The sequence below is a fragment of the Pimephales promelas genome, chromosome 2 (assembly GCF_988280905.1).
Source record: "Pimephales promelas chromosome 2, fPimPro1.hap1.1, whole genome shotgun sequence".
NCBI lineage: Eukaryota > Metazoa > Chordata > Actinopteri > Cypriniformes > Leuciscidae > Pimephales > Pimephales promelas.
Window position 1 is genome coordinate 18,269,522 of NC_142770.1, and position 15,495 is coordinate 18,285,016.

Here is a 15,495-nt window from a genome sequence, read left to right on the forward strand (position 1 = left end):
TGCACATCATTGTTTCATGTTTTGGTGAGTAAATTCCAGCAATTCTTTATGCGTTTGTTTCTTTTTAATTATTTACCAGCAAGAAACAATGAGAAGGGGGGAAAACACAGAGCTCCTTTTCAGGATATGTTTTTAGAGTCAGTATATAATATACAACATCAACTCTTATTAGGGCCCGTGCACCAATGGTATGAGGACCCTCTTGGAATTGCTCTGTTTAAGACGTTTTATTACCGTTGTTAATATTACTTTGACTACTACATTCCCATTTCCTGAAAGTAAGAAAAAGAATAGAATTGAAGAACGACAAGTTCAATAACAATTCAGAATGAAAATACTGTGATGATGTCATCGCTGTTGACATTTTGAATGCAAAACATTGTTTGGAGGTAATGGGAGATACTGTAATCTTAAATAATTCTTACTGTTATCTTTAATTTCAGACCTAGAGTTTACAAAAGAAGAAAATAATTTGGGCACCTAAAGTTGAAATTACCTACAAAACGAAGATTTTTAAATGGTGTATGTTAAGTAACTTGGTAACAATACAAAGGGAAGCAAAGCAAAACAAAAAAGGCTAAAACGAAACTAAATGAAACAAAAACAAAAGAAAAGAGCAAAACAAAACAAAGAGAACCAAAGCAAAACAAAAAAGGCTAAACGAAACTAAATGAAACAAAAACAAAAGAAAACAGCAAAACAAAACAAAGGGAACCAAAGCAAAACAAAAAAGGCTAAACGAAACTAAATGAAACAAAAACAAAAGAAAACAGCAAACAAAACAAAGGGAACCAAAGCAAAACAAAAAAGGCTAAACGAAACTAAATGAAACAAAAACAAAAGAAAACAGCAAAACAAAGGGAAGCAAAACAAAAAAGGCTAAACAAAACTAAATGAAACAAAAACAAAAAAACAGCAAAACAAAAAAAGGCTAAACGAAACTAAATGAAACAAAAACAAAAGAAAACAGCAAAACAAAAAAAGGCTAAAAGAAACTAAATGAAACAAAAACAAAAGAAAACAGCAAAACAAAAAAGGCTAAACGAAACTAAATGAAACAAAAACAAAACAGCAAAACAAAAAAGGCTAAACGAAACTAAATAAAATAAAACAGCAAAACAAAACAAAGGGAACCAAAGCAAAACAAAAAAGCTAAACGAAACTAAATGAAACAAAAACAAAACAGTAAAACAAAACAAAGGGAAGCAAAGCAAAACAAAAAAGGCTCAACAAAACTAAATGAAACAAAAACAAAACAAAACAGCAAAACAAAAAAGGCTAAACAAAACTAAATGAAACAAAAACAAAACAGCAAAGCAAAGGAAAGCAAAACAAAAGCAAACAAAAAAACCCCACAAAAACAGCAAAGCAAAACACGAGAAGAAGAAAAAAACACGAAAATATAATAATAATAAAATAATAAACAAAATAATGTAAAATCTCACAGAAACGAGTGCCAATTTTTGGATTAGGAAAGATTTGTCAGTCTTTCATTCAATTAATAAATAAAAATAAAATTCAGAAAATACGTAGTAAGAAAATTCAGCAAATTCCTTCTGTGCTCTAAACGAATCTTGTTACTAATTCTATGCTCTAACTAAATACTTGTTTCTTCATAAATCTGAACACTGTCTAAAAACTCCATAAAATAACATACTGATTTACAACCTACAACTCCTTCAGCCATTGCACAATTTAATGCCAGCAAACCATGTGAACTAAACCTTTTTATTTCTTGATAATACAGAGCTAAGTAGATGTCATATATCAAAAGAACTCTATATATTTCCGTAGTGTAAAGGAAGATTTCCTGTCTGATTATCCACTGTAAGTTTCTGTTTCCTATCAGTATCCAAGAAGCCCACTGGCTCTATATGCAGAATGTAAATTGCGCACAACATGGAACAATTTCAGCACGCTAAATCCATGATTGTCTGGAGGAGGCCATTCAGAGCAATTCACTTTGATATCCAAGGCGCCAGATTCCCATTCCCGCACACTAAATGACGTCCAACGTCACCACAAAGCATCTGAAAAAGCGTCCAATCTACATTCTGAACGCTGTTATTGTCTCTCGGAAATGCTCTGTGCTCATCTGGGAATCACAACAGTCGGACAGGGAAAAGCTGGGAAAAAATGTATGATTAGCAATCCGTCAACTCACGTTGTACTACTGGAGGTTTTAAATCAACATGTGCAACTGTAAGTGATCGACTGTCCGGCCCATTACGACTCACCACATTAAAATAAACAGACGTTAGTCTGTGTATTTTAAAAGCGAGAGAATATCCAGCATGTGAGATGTGAAATTGAAATGTTTGAAAATACAGTTAGACAAATAACTCTGGTTTGTGGAGGGAATGGGCCGAGCGAGTCGCCCCGGTTCAGGAATCCTGATGGAATGTCGTGGTATTCATTCCAGACAGCTGATTTGGAGAAGGAGTCAAACAATGCATGTTGCACAACCCTCAAAAATAGGAAAACAACTGTCTAGAAGGTTCTGTAATGGTCCCGAGAGAATCTGAATTACAAACCGCCAGCCCTAACCAATATGCCACTGGCGCTTGCAATGAAATAGGAAATTTGAAAGACAATGTGCAGAATTCCACCTCATTTCCTCCTTTCCAAGGATTCCGCGAGCCATTCCTGCTAGTGATTGTGAGGACGACTAAACCACAGTGGAGGACTTCACAGTGGCATGACCTTGGGGTGGGGAACAGCCTTGAGCACACGGACCCCCTCTTTAAAACGCAGCGTGAACCTGCCGGGCGAAGGATGGTGACGATTTTCCCATTAGCTGTTTGGTTAAGATCCACGTAGGAGATTTCCTCTCAAGACTTCACTGCAGAAAACCCTCAGGCATGGGAAACATGACTTGCACAAGTATTTTATTCCAGCTTGATCACATTAAAATCTGTAGGTAACTATATGGAAGTATTTAAATATGCACAGCTTTAGAAATTATAGATGTTGTAAATATATTTAGCCGCTAGAATCCCAACCACCCTAGAACCACTTCTTAACAATACTAATAAAAATAAAAATCATAACATTTTATTCTGATAGTCCCCTTTATTCTAACTATGTATCTATGTCAACTAACTTAACCCAATTTTGGGTCAAATATGGACAAACCCAATTGTTGGATTAAAAAATACAACTTATAAATTGTTAGTTAATAGTAGTTAATTTATAGAAAGTTAGTCTGGCAAAGAGCTCATTCAAGCCCATTTCCAATCCGTCGAAATCGTGGCACCAATCACAAACGTTGAGGCGGGCTTTACACGATGACGACAGCGCTGGGATTTTGTAGCCTACATTACAAAGATGAATGCCGCCGTCGAACATCACTCGCTCGAATCAGCTATCGCGTCTGTTTTAAGCGATTTGAACGTTTCCTTTTTGTTAAAAACCGAGCAAAGAACAACACTCGGACATGTTTCTGCATCCGTCATCTCCTTCATCGCTCAGGGGTGCGTTTCCCGAAAGCATCGTTAGCCAACTATGGTCGCAAGTTCCGTTGTTATCTGCATAATTTAACGAGTCGGTGTTTCCCGAAACCATCGTTCCAACGGACATTTGCAAACAGCTTCGCAAAGTTGTGTGGTTTGAACGACAGCTCTCGACCTGTGGTTAGAGACATCGTTTCTATATTTCATGACATTTGGACGTAATAAATCCTTATCTTGAGCAAAATAAGCAAGCTGACATTCAGTACAACTTGTGCCTTTTATTTAGAAAACATACAAATGTAATTTACGTCTTTTAGTTTTTCAAAAGATTTGAAGTACCATGTTTGAAGAGTGCGCATGTGCGAACGTGCTCTACTATGTAAGAACAAGCCAAATATTGAGTCTGGTTATAAAGCAAAATAACTGAGAACAATTAGAAATAGTACTCAGATGTCATGTCTATAATTTATATAAAACAAATCGAGCGTTAATTGGATCTCAAACAGTTTCATTAAAAGTAGTTATTACTCCACCACGTGCGAAACCAACGTGGTTGAACGATACTTTGCGACAGTGCGTTTCGAGAAACAGTCGTGACTAGCTAGTTGATTTTTCCAACGATGCATCGTACTATGGTAGTGAAGCAGCGAACTACGTCGTTGTACGGGAAACGCACCCCAGATTGGTTTTAGATCTACCAGCGACGTCCGTTGGTGACGCGCCTCTGGAAATGATTTGTCTGTGACGCTTTGCCAGACCATAACGTTACAACCAGATTACAACTGAGAATGGTCTGGTTTTAACCAGGCTAGGATTTGTCCATATTTGACCCAAAACCCTTCATTTTTTAGAGTGTTCATTTAGATTATTAGTAGAGTTGTCGGTCTGCCTAATATCTGCTAATATTAATATGTATAAATTGCACTTATCAATTTAAAGACTGTAGTTTGATATTTTATTGTTGCAGTTGCAATTATATCATTCGCAATGCTTAGGATAGGACGAGTTCTTCCGTTTATAATATAATATATCATCGTTTACCTTTTTCAAGATCAAATCAAAGATTTTCATGTTGTGATTCATCTCTGTGATTCACTAACAATATCTATGGCGAACAAACTGGAAAAATACTTCTGGGACCAAGGAAAAGGTGGGCGTTCACGGTTTCACTCTATTAAAGCTCATCTCTTCTCTATATTGGGAGTTTTACAACAAAGTAGTTGTTAAAGGCAGCTTGTTAACATTACCGTCTAGACTCGTTATGCAGCTTTGTTTTTTGTTTAGTCTGAGATGAGAGAACGCCAGACAACACCTGCTGGACTTAAAACCAGCTTGTTTCAGCGTAAAGACAAACAAAACACACTCATCCCTGCTTTGGATCCACAACAAAGGCTGTTGTGTAATAATGGATAAGTGTGTAAATAACATGCTTTGAACAAAAACACAAACACCAGAGAGAAATCCAAGTGTTTTCCTCACAAGTCAGCAATGAAGGAGGTTTGTGTAAATAAAAATGTGTTTTCACATCTTATTTAAAGTCAAAGTTTCCCTTCATTAAAGACAAACTGAGTAAAAATTAGTAAACTTTAAAATAATGTTAAAGTTTTTACAGGCTGAACATTTTGAGCTACTTTCTTAAGAGGACAAATCAAAAACGCCTCTTAATAATAAAATAGGCTATATTACTTATCCTCAGATTGAGAGTTAGCGCGTTTTTATTATTTTTTGGACCTGAATTATTTGCTAAAATTTACACACCCGATCTTTGGATCAGATGTTTGGCGCGTAGACCTTGGCTCACATAAATTCGATCTTAATATAGTCAAGTTTTGGTGGCCCGATTTTTGAGTGAATCGTTCTTTTCAATCCATCAGTTGACTCAGTTCATCGATCTGTGGTGCGTTTCCCGTACAACGACGTAGTTCGCTGCTTCACTACCATAGTATATAGCATATTTTGCTCAAGATAAGGATTTATTACCTCCAAATATCATGAAATATAGAAACGATGCTTCTAACCACAGGTCGAGAGCTGTCGTTCAAACCACACAACTTTGCGATGCTGTTTGCGAATGTTCTTTGGAACGATAGTTTCGGGAAACACCGACTCGTTAAACTATACTGATAACGACGGAACTTGCGACCATAGTTGGCTAACAATGCTTTCGGGAAACGCACCGCTGGTTTGAATAATTTGTTCATGAATCGGATTAATCAGTTTCTCTAGTTTTTAATTCAACTTACTTGAATTTCTGTCTGTTTCTCGCAAATATTTTATGGTGACTTTTGTGTAATTTTGCATCTTTACAGCAACCGATTAATCTGCAGTTATGAGTGTAAACACTTATTTGAAACAAAGATAAAGGTACCGTGAATTTTAAACAGTAGCTATATGAAGATTTATTATAAATGCCTGGGGTTTGTGATGTTTTAACTTGGGCTGTCAAACGATTAATCGCGATTAATCGCATTTTGGATGCGATTAATCGCGATTAATCGTTTGACTGCCCAAGTTTTGTGATATTTTGCTGTTTTTTGTTTTATACAAATTTGTTTGTGAAGTTGAAGCTACTTAAATTGCCCTGTAAATGGACAAATAAAGATTTTACTACTACTACTACAGTTCTTATTCATTGTAACTACATGGAAAAGAGCGGCCAGCGCAATATTAAAATCTCTCAACAGAAGAGAGAAAAGTCATACGGGTTTGGTTGGGGGGTTAACTAAAATGACAGTTTTCTCTAATGCATGCAGACTTTATACTGTCATTAATGCCATTAATCATTCGAAGTCCTCTTTAATTATCTCATAATTTTGTCATTATTAACAATCATCTTGTGCGACGCTTCTCATTTGTCTGACCACACTGACAATGTCAACAAACTCCAGCTCAGATGATACAGACTTATCGTGTGTTTTCCTCCCCGGTGGTCCGAGTGACCTCATTCCAGGCACTGAAGTCACACCAGCCATAAAACAGGCTGTCACGGTTCCCTGTGGAGCAACCTCAAGTACTGGCGTTCGGACTGCACTCAGACTGACAGTGGAGCCAGTTTGTTTAAAATGGCAAGCTTATTTTGTCTTTCGCCTCTTCCTTTTGCTTGAGGCTTTTGTTTGCTGTATTTGGAGCGCATTATCGTTACGCTGAGAGGAGAGAGAGGACCTTTTCCCTTCGAGTGTTTGTGTTTGTGTTTTCAGAACAGTCCCAATATGAACCACAGGTTTTTCAGTTGAAGGGGGTTCATTTATACACCACTGGAAAACATCTGCCACTTTTTCTATATTGGCCTTTCTACACCACTTGCATCATCAAACGCAATTGTTGTTTTTTATTATTATTGGTATTATTATAAGTCTTTTTTATTAAGATTTAGTTTTTGATTAATGCGTTTTTGATTAATATTCAACTCAGAGTCACTGAGTTGAACCGCTCAAAGATATTAAAATTTATGAATGAATCTTTGAGAAATGAAATTATCCAATTCAAAAGATCTATGCACTGACTTGTCAGGATGCTTAAAAACAACAGTGTCCCACAGTTCACATTACTCTGGAAATCAACCTACACAGGACTTGAAGTCTCTGCATAGAATAGAATAGAAACACCCCCCCCCCCCCCCCCAAAAAAAAAAAAAATCTGAAAAAAGTATTCTGCCTGGCCATGATTATAAGCCACTCCAGTGGAATTAAGCAAAGTATTTCCAGAGAGACTCGTTTGTGCATTAACATGTTCCCAGGGCATTTGAGGGGACTTGAATTTACAGCAGCGATAGATTAAAATTAGAGGGGTTGTTTTGGACTCTGTTTTGCCTCACATGACAGAACCTGAGAGGACATTAATTAAAGCCAATTACAGATAGCTACGAATTCCCTCTGCTAAGCCTTTGAGAGCAGTTTGCAAGTCCTGGAGATGAAACAGAACGGCTCAAGCATCACAATAAAACAAAAGAGTGCATCTCAACATGTGGCCCTCGACCGGAGTTAGCCTAGCGATAACTTTACAAGATGATTTACTCAAACACACCTAATCCAAAACAGATAGTAAGTTGGATACTAAATTATGAGGACAGCTTTTATTCTTTCAACTAAAACTATTAGATCATCATACCTTTGAATTCAAAAACTACATCACAGTTATGAAAGAAACAAGGCTTGTAGGACGCTACAAAAAAAGAAGAAGAAGCTAAATCACAAATGATAACAACTCCCATGATCTCTGCAGAAGCGCAGTCCTCTATAATCTTCACTTGATTTATCTTTGGCTCTTTGGCCTTGAAGAATTCCAGTGCCGTTCATTTGAAAGGATGAGAAAACAGAGCGGGAGCCCCATACCGGGAGGTAGGGATCCCCGCGGAGCTCTCTGACAAGCCGGGACCTCAAGGGTCATCCAGCCAGAGGGGGTGCTGGTATCCCTGCTAGGGTGGAGCGCTATATGACGGCCTGGAACGCAGGGTTCGGAGGTTTAGACAGGCATGTCATGATGTGGATAATCAGAAATATGTGTCCAAGACACCTTAGTCTCTGAGGTCTAGTAAAAATTTGTATCATGATATTAGGGTGTAAAGGTTAAGTGTGGGATTCCTGCACCGCGAGTACTGTAATCTGAGCAACTGTAGAGGCAGTAAAACACCAGCAACTTTTACTCCGTTTCACACACATTATGATTACAGGACTAGATTATGCATTACTAAAGACTTATTTTCATGTGTTGTGACCTCAAAACACCTTTACCAGAGTGCATGGTTTGTAAACTAATACATTTTGACCTTTGCATCACATTACCAGCTCCATGGCTTTTCTGCTGTCCCGTGAAACACTAGTAACGATGAAAAGCTTGTAGAAACAAGCGAAAATGGCATGTGTAACGGACGTAGGACAGTTAGAGCTGTGTGTATAAACCTCACTGCCCTCAAGAGGAGCACTAGCTAGTGTGATCTTTAGCGACCTTGTTAGTGCAGGAGAACCAGATTCGAATTCCGGTTGGACCAGGTCGAGTAAAACCGGTTACATTTGGTGCCGTGACCCGGATGTGGATGAGGTGTAATTTATAATTTATAATTTGTAAAACACAACACATGCAAACAAATGTTATTGTTCCCTATTCTGAACTTTTACTGTGGAGCTCCACACACTCAGTCCCAATTCTGGAAGAATAAATAGCTGCAGATTACAATGAAATCGCTAAGAAACAATGCAAGACAAATATCTACATGAATAATGATCGACACATTGCAAATCTCAGTTGGTTTTACAAAGATAACCATGCTTGTTAAGGCTCTGTAAGCCATAACACAGCAGAGTTTAGCTTGGCTGAATGATGACGAAGTTACTATTATTTGTCGAGAACAGCTGGTTGGGTGTTTAGACAGAGCTTCCCCTCGCCCTGGCCCACACAGAGCCACTTCCAGCCTTATTATGACCTTCCTGGGGTTGGCGCCAGACAGCAGGTTCGAACAGATGCATTCTGGGAAGGAAGTACTGTGTTTGCCAGAGCATTGTTATTGTTGAGCTGATAGAGAGAAGGGCCAATTAATTAAGATAATAGAGAGGCACTACAATGGGTTATTGAGTCATTAACTCAGGATGTTGTTTGCTGTCCCGCCAACACACGCACATTCAGAGTGATTCGTTTACGGACACCTGAGTGCAATCACGACTGATCTGCACCTCTGGCCAACTTCCCCAGATCCACCATATTCAATGAAGTACTTAAAAATGGAGATGGTCCACACTGCAGAACACGAAATCCAGATCCAAATCCAACTCCTCCCACCTTACATATACTTAAACCTACCCATCTCCACCCCCTGATCTCTAATCCTACCCATCTCCACCCCCTGATCCCTAACCCAACCTCTAATCCTACCCATCTCCACCCCCTGATCCCTAACCCAACCCCTAATCCTACCCATCTCCACCCCCTGATCCCTAACCCAACCCCTAATCCTATCCATCTCCACCCCCTGATCCCTAACCCAATCCCTAATCCTATCCATCTCCACACCCTAATCCCTAACCCAATCCCCAATTCTATCCACCTCCGCCCCCTGATCCCTAACCCCACCCCTAATCCTACCCATCTCCACCCCCTGATCCCTAACCCCACCCCTAATCCTACCCATATCCACTCCCTGATCCCTAACCCAATCCCTAATCCTATCCATCTCCACACCCTAATCCCTAACCCAATCCCCAATTCTATCCACCTCCGCCCCCTGATCCCTAACCCCACCCCTAATCCTACCCATATCCACTCCCTGATCCCTAACCCAATCCCTAATCCTATCCATCTCCACACCCTAATCCCTAACCCAATCCCCAATTCTATCCACCTCCGCCCCCTGATCCCTAACCCCACCCCTAATCCTACCCATCTCCACCCCCTGATCCCTAATCCCACCCCTAATCCTACCCATATCCACTCCCTGATCCCTAACCCAATCCCTAATCCTATCCATCTCCACACCCTAATCCCTAACCCAATCCCCAATTCTATCCACCTCCGCCCCCTGATCCCTAACCCCACCCATAATCCTACCCATCTCCACCCCCTGATCCCTAACCCCACCCATAATCCTACCCATCTCCGCCCCCTAATCCCTAACCCAACCGCTAATCCTACCCATCTATCCATCTGAACATGAGGCAAATCTTAACCAACGCTGGCATCCAATTCCTCTTTTCCATAGGGATGAGAGCAAATGAGCTTTTCCTATGGGAAAATGATTTCTTTTAGATGACCAAGTTATTTTTTCCCCATTTATCTCCACTTTCCCCCCCACAGAATTGTTCACAGTGGTTACTGTAAGCTTTATTAATCCATGAGTGAATGATGGAGGCATTGGGCACTTTCTTGTTGGGTGGCCTGTGTCCTCTACTATGTCCATAACTTTTTTCTCACATTGCAAACTAAATTTGGATGTAAAAGCACAAATAATGAATCGGTCAAAAGTTTGACCATGTCCATCCATTTTATATTCAATGTAAGTCATAAATAAACTAGAATGAAACTTTTTTTTTTACAAGTAGTGTAATTTCAAAGGTTTAAATAAGGCTAAATGTCGATCTGAGCTATCGTCCCTTTGGTAAACTATCAGAATCCAAATAAAAAGCATCAACTTTGGCTTCATATTCAAAAGGACTATCAGCAACATGGCGTTAAATCACAAATGCATGTCTGGATGAAAGATCTTGAAAATGAATTGATATATAAGAAGCGGCAGATTGCCAACAGAAGAGTGTAAGAGAGAAAGACATTAACCAGATACAGATGCTCAGATAATCCAGAACAGATCTGAAAGTATATATCAGTCTAAGATTGGGACATTCCCAAAAAACTGTAGATATGCATAGCAAGTACAAAGGACAATATCAGATTTCTCAGAGCCAAAAAGTGAAATGATTCATCACACAGGATAAAAAGGTGAATGACTTCTCCTTAAACTCTATAAAATGTCATCTGATATCATTAACACAAACTTCATTTGGTCAGATGGGTATCACACAAACCAGAATCCCCAAACACTTTGATTCCTTTACAGTTTTTTTTTGCCAAGTTAACCACAAACCACAGTGGAAGATTTTTCTATCAAAAAAACCACAAGTCCTCTGGGCACGAGATCTAAACGTTTAACCAACTCAAAAACCTTAATCATAAAACCAATTACAGGCATTATTAACTTCCCAAAACACACATTAAGAATAAAAAAAATAAATAATTAAAGGAATATTTCAGGTCAAACCGAAGCTCACTTTTTGAATTCATAACAATATAATAATAATATTATAATTATAAAAATATTTTATTAGATTAAGTAATTGCAGTAAAAAACAAAACAAAACAAAGCATATTCCTAAATTAAAAAAAAAAAATCGTTAAAATATTATTTTGATAAATTGATACAAAATTAAAAAACATTGATCAATTTGTAAAACTAAAACAAAAATATGTTGTTAAATAATGTTATAAATATAAAGTTATTATTAATTAAATAGTTTAGTAAAATAAATAATAGCTGCAGTCTGGAACCTTTTTGGGTTTTTGATATGATAACTAACTTATAAGCGATTATTAGATTTAATCTGCGTGATTTACTGCAATGTCAGAACCAGAACAAAAGTGAATGTTTCTTAATTGTTCAGATAACATTTTCCGGTGAAAATTATTATGTTGGTCATACTTCCAAAAAGAACAATCTGTGATTCTGAATGCCAGTAATCCACACCGCCATGGCGACTGACAGCCTCACACTCTCCTCAAACATTGTGTTCATCCACACTGTGCCGTGTCAAGGGTGTCAAAGTACAACTAACTTAAAAATCTGCAATTGCAGATTTCGAACAGAGATGGCGACAAAGAGGAAAATATGCGGACTGCAGCTTTAAATAAAAAAAATGAATATCAACTGAAAATTTCTAAACATTTACATAAAATTTGTAAAAACTATAAATGTATAAATAAAATAATTTTATATTATAAAGAAAAGGTTAGGTATATTAAAATAAATTAAAAAATACTTTACAATAAAATTATAGCACATACATTGTTAACATTTAAAAATATATGTATCTATCATTAGTTAAATTAAAATCATCTTCAAAAATTTCTTAATATAATTAAAAATGTATTTTAGGGAAATTAATCACTTAAAATTAATAATAAATTACTTCAATACTGTTGAAAAAGCATCAATGTCACATTTTTGAATGCTAAAAAATACAAAATAATGTGTAAAATATAGTGATACTCTAAAAAAATGCTGGGTTGTTTTAACCCAATTTTGGGTCAAATATAGACAAACCCAGCCATTGGGTTACATTTTTTAATTTGTCCATATTTTACCCAAAACTGGGTTAAAACAACCCAGCATTTTTTAGAGTGTTTATTTTGACTGGTAAATCAAAGCACGGCTAGAAACAAAGCAACAGTGTGTGCTGAAAGTCACTTCAATTGCACTGACTGAACACTCATAATGTAGACTGCAGTCACAGGGAGCTGAGCTATTGTTACCAGCAGAACAAAGCTCATTCCAGATAAAACAACAATAGCCGTGTCCCGCGAGGCAGCAGTGCTGGCCTGCACAGATAAGGGTCTCGCAGTCACCGCCTGGCTTTCCTCATGCGGCTCTACGTGAGGACTCACATCACAGTCAATCCGTCAGCTTCTCCTCTCCCTTTCAAGTGCTCGGAGTGGGTGTGAAACAAGACGATCACAACAGATCCCAATACTGAAACCGACCCGTCTTTAAATCAAAGGATCCGGCGACTTCACAAAACTTGTATGACCGTCACTTGCTGGAATTCACAGCTTTCTGATTGCTCGTCCATTTATTGCTCAGTTTTTTTTCTCCTCGTAATAAAATATATATATTTTGTTTTTATTTCATTATTATGTAAATGTGAAGTTTTATATATAAAACACATCTCCATGTCAATAAATATTTTTGATCAAATGAATCACGATGATTCGAGATCATTTTAGGAAATTTACAAGGACGGAAACAAACAAATCAGAGTAGTACAATATACACACCATACAGCAAACAGGAAAAGGAAAGAATCAGGGGACAATGAACATCACTGACGTCCAAACCTTTAAATTCATTCAATGCACATCCTGTCCACAAGAGCTACACTGTACATACTGTAAAAACAGGGTATTTGATATCAGAATTGTTTTGAGGTGTATATATATATATATATATATATATTAATATACTGTATGTATATATATATATATATATTAATATATTAAAATGATTAAGCCTCAAGCGCTGATGTTTGATCAACTCAGACACAGCAATAACGCACTGTAAAAAATTTTTGTTGGTTTAACTTAAAAAATGAAGTAACCTGGTTGCCTTAAAATGTTAAGTTAATTGAAATGGAAAAATTGAGTTAATACAATGACAGAGATTGATTTAATCATCAGAAACTCAAAATATTATGTTATATGAACTACATAAATTATTTAAGTTGATTTGACAAAAGAAAAAAATGTGATTACAAATCCTGAACATATTTTTTTGCAGGTTGACACTTCTTTTTTCCAGTTTTACGATATTTTTTTTAACATTTTTGTTAATGGGATAGTTTTCACATTGCTTTAACTCGTCAAAATAAGTAATACAAGATTCAACTCATTTTTTTAAGTCAGTATAATGTAATTTAAGTTGAAATTACTTAAACATCCAAGTTTATTGCCCTTACAAAAAATAAAAATACTTTTTTTTTTTTTACCATGTATAAATGAAATTTCTGTCATCATTTACTCACCCTCGCGTTGTTCCAAGCTTGCAGGAATTTCTGCTGAACACAAAAGAAAATATTTTGAAGAATGTCTGGTGAGTAAATAATGACAGAATTAATATTTTGAGTGCACTGTCCCTTTAATAAACGTTTCAAAAGTCCTCCATTAATCATGTTATATCTTCAGTTCAACAAATACTTCACTTTGGGATCTCAGAAACACTGAGGTAAAACATAAATACTGTGTGTATATACAAACAAACCAGACTCTGTAAAATCCCAATTTTTACTCATATTATGTCAACAAACAAATACAATATCAAACTTGAAGCCTTCATTTAAAAAAGTGCCAAATATAGCTACAAAAAGTACAAGTTTAAGTAGCTATAAGTAAAAAGTATAAGTAAAAAGTTTACCAAAAGTATCGTAGTAAAACATGGTTTAATTTGAAGAACTCCAAAAAAGTATGTAAATAATATGAGTAGCCTATTGTAAACTGATAATTCATTAAAGTATCATATTATCAACTTACACCATGGTAGTCGAAATAGCCAAAAACAACATTTCAAAACCTACCGGGTGTTATCTCCCCTCGTTCTTGACGCTTTTATTCCACTTTTCTGCTGTAATGTCAGTGATGTGAGTCTTGTGAAGATGCTCGCGCGTGCTGTCCGCACCTCCTTCACTATAAACAAGCGAGCAACAGCGCGCGCCCGGAGCGCACGAGACACTCCTCCTCCTCCTGCACGCGATCCTCTCCAAACCTGTCATATCCGTCCAGTGTGCTGATCACGCGCCACGCGAGTGCAGGTGTGTGTGTGTATGTCCGTCAACAACAGATCAGTGCAACTTCCGAAGGACAGTAGTCTCCGTTTGATGGGGACATTAAGTGTCCTATAATGTAATATGGAAGCACCGGGGTTAGTTGTCACATATCCTAGTCTATAAAATGTAAGCTCGATAACACAATAAGTGTGTGTTCTCTAACAGAGGTGTCCACGGGGACAACTTACTCCATTTACACACGCACACACATAGGCCTACACACACACACAAATAAAAAATAAACCTGTTTCACAGACAAGGATGACGTCTCTTAGGCTAAAATGCAAGTTTGAGCTGTTTTAACTGAAAGAAACTTGCACTGACAGATCTCGAAATATGTCAGGGTCATTGTTTTGTCCCAGGATGCACACCAGTAATGTTTTTTTTTTTTTTTTTCCCTAAGGCACGTTTATAAAAGCTACTAATGTCCTTGAACTGATGCCTAAACCTAGCTGCATTTGTGAAACCAGACGCCTCTTTTAAAAAAAGTGTTGAATATTGAATAATCCTTACATATTATGAATTAAGACATTTAAATGAGTAAAAAAAGTAGAGCATAGTAGTAAATATTTTTGGAATTAAGGGAATATTGATTCAATATTTTCAATATTAATGGAACAAGGAAATTAGTTTGTGACTCACATTCATAAATTAAATAAATAAACTATGTTTAAATTATGAATGCGAATCAAATAATTGGTCCATTCTCTTGTTCCATTATGATTTATACAAAATATTTTATTAAGCTCTACTTTTCTCTCATTTAAAATTCTTATTTCATAATTTGAATAGTTGGGTTATTCAATTAAATTGGATGGAATTTTACTACACAATTGAAATTCGTAAATCTTAATATATATACTATATGAAGAGTTCAGATGCAAAAGCCTCTAAGTGCCATTTGAAATTTTCATCTAGAATGGTCATTTTTATCAAGTTTGTATATTTAAGTTCAGTAATTTCACTTAAAT

General features: G+C 36.8%; 1 protein-coding gene across 3 annotated transcripts in view; it reads right to left on the reverse strand.

Annotated features, from left to right (window-relative positions):
• Nucleotides 1-14,550, reverse strand: part of LOC120495352 (semaphorin-3D) — a 58,585-nt gene extending 44,035 nt beyond the window's left edge. Inside the window, exons 1-2 of one of the 3 annotated variants that reach the window (XM_089117531.1) lie at nt 14,276-14,550; nt 13,727-13,756 (exon numbers count right to left, since the gene is read on the reverse strand). The gene's annotated coding sequence lies outside the window, so the exon portion shown is untranslated. Of the gene's footprint in view, nt 1-13,726; nt 13,760-14,275 lie in introns of all 3 variants that reach the window. The other 2 variants (XM_089117527.1, XM_039694874.2) reach the window with 2 other exon arrangements.
• Between the last annotated feature and the right edge of the window lie 945 nt (nt 14,551-15,495).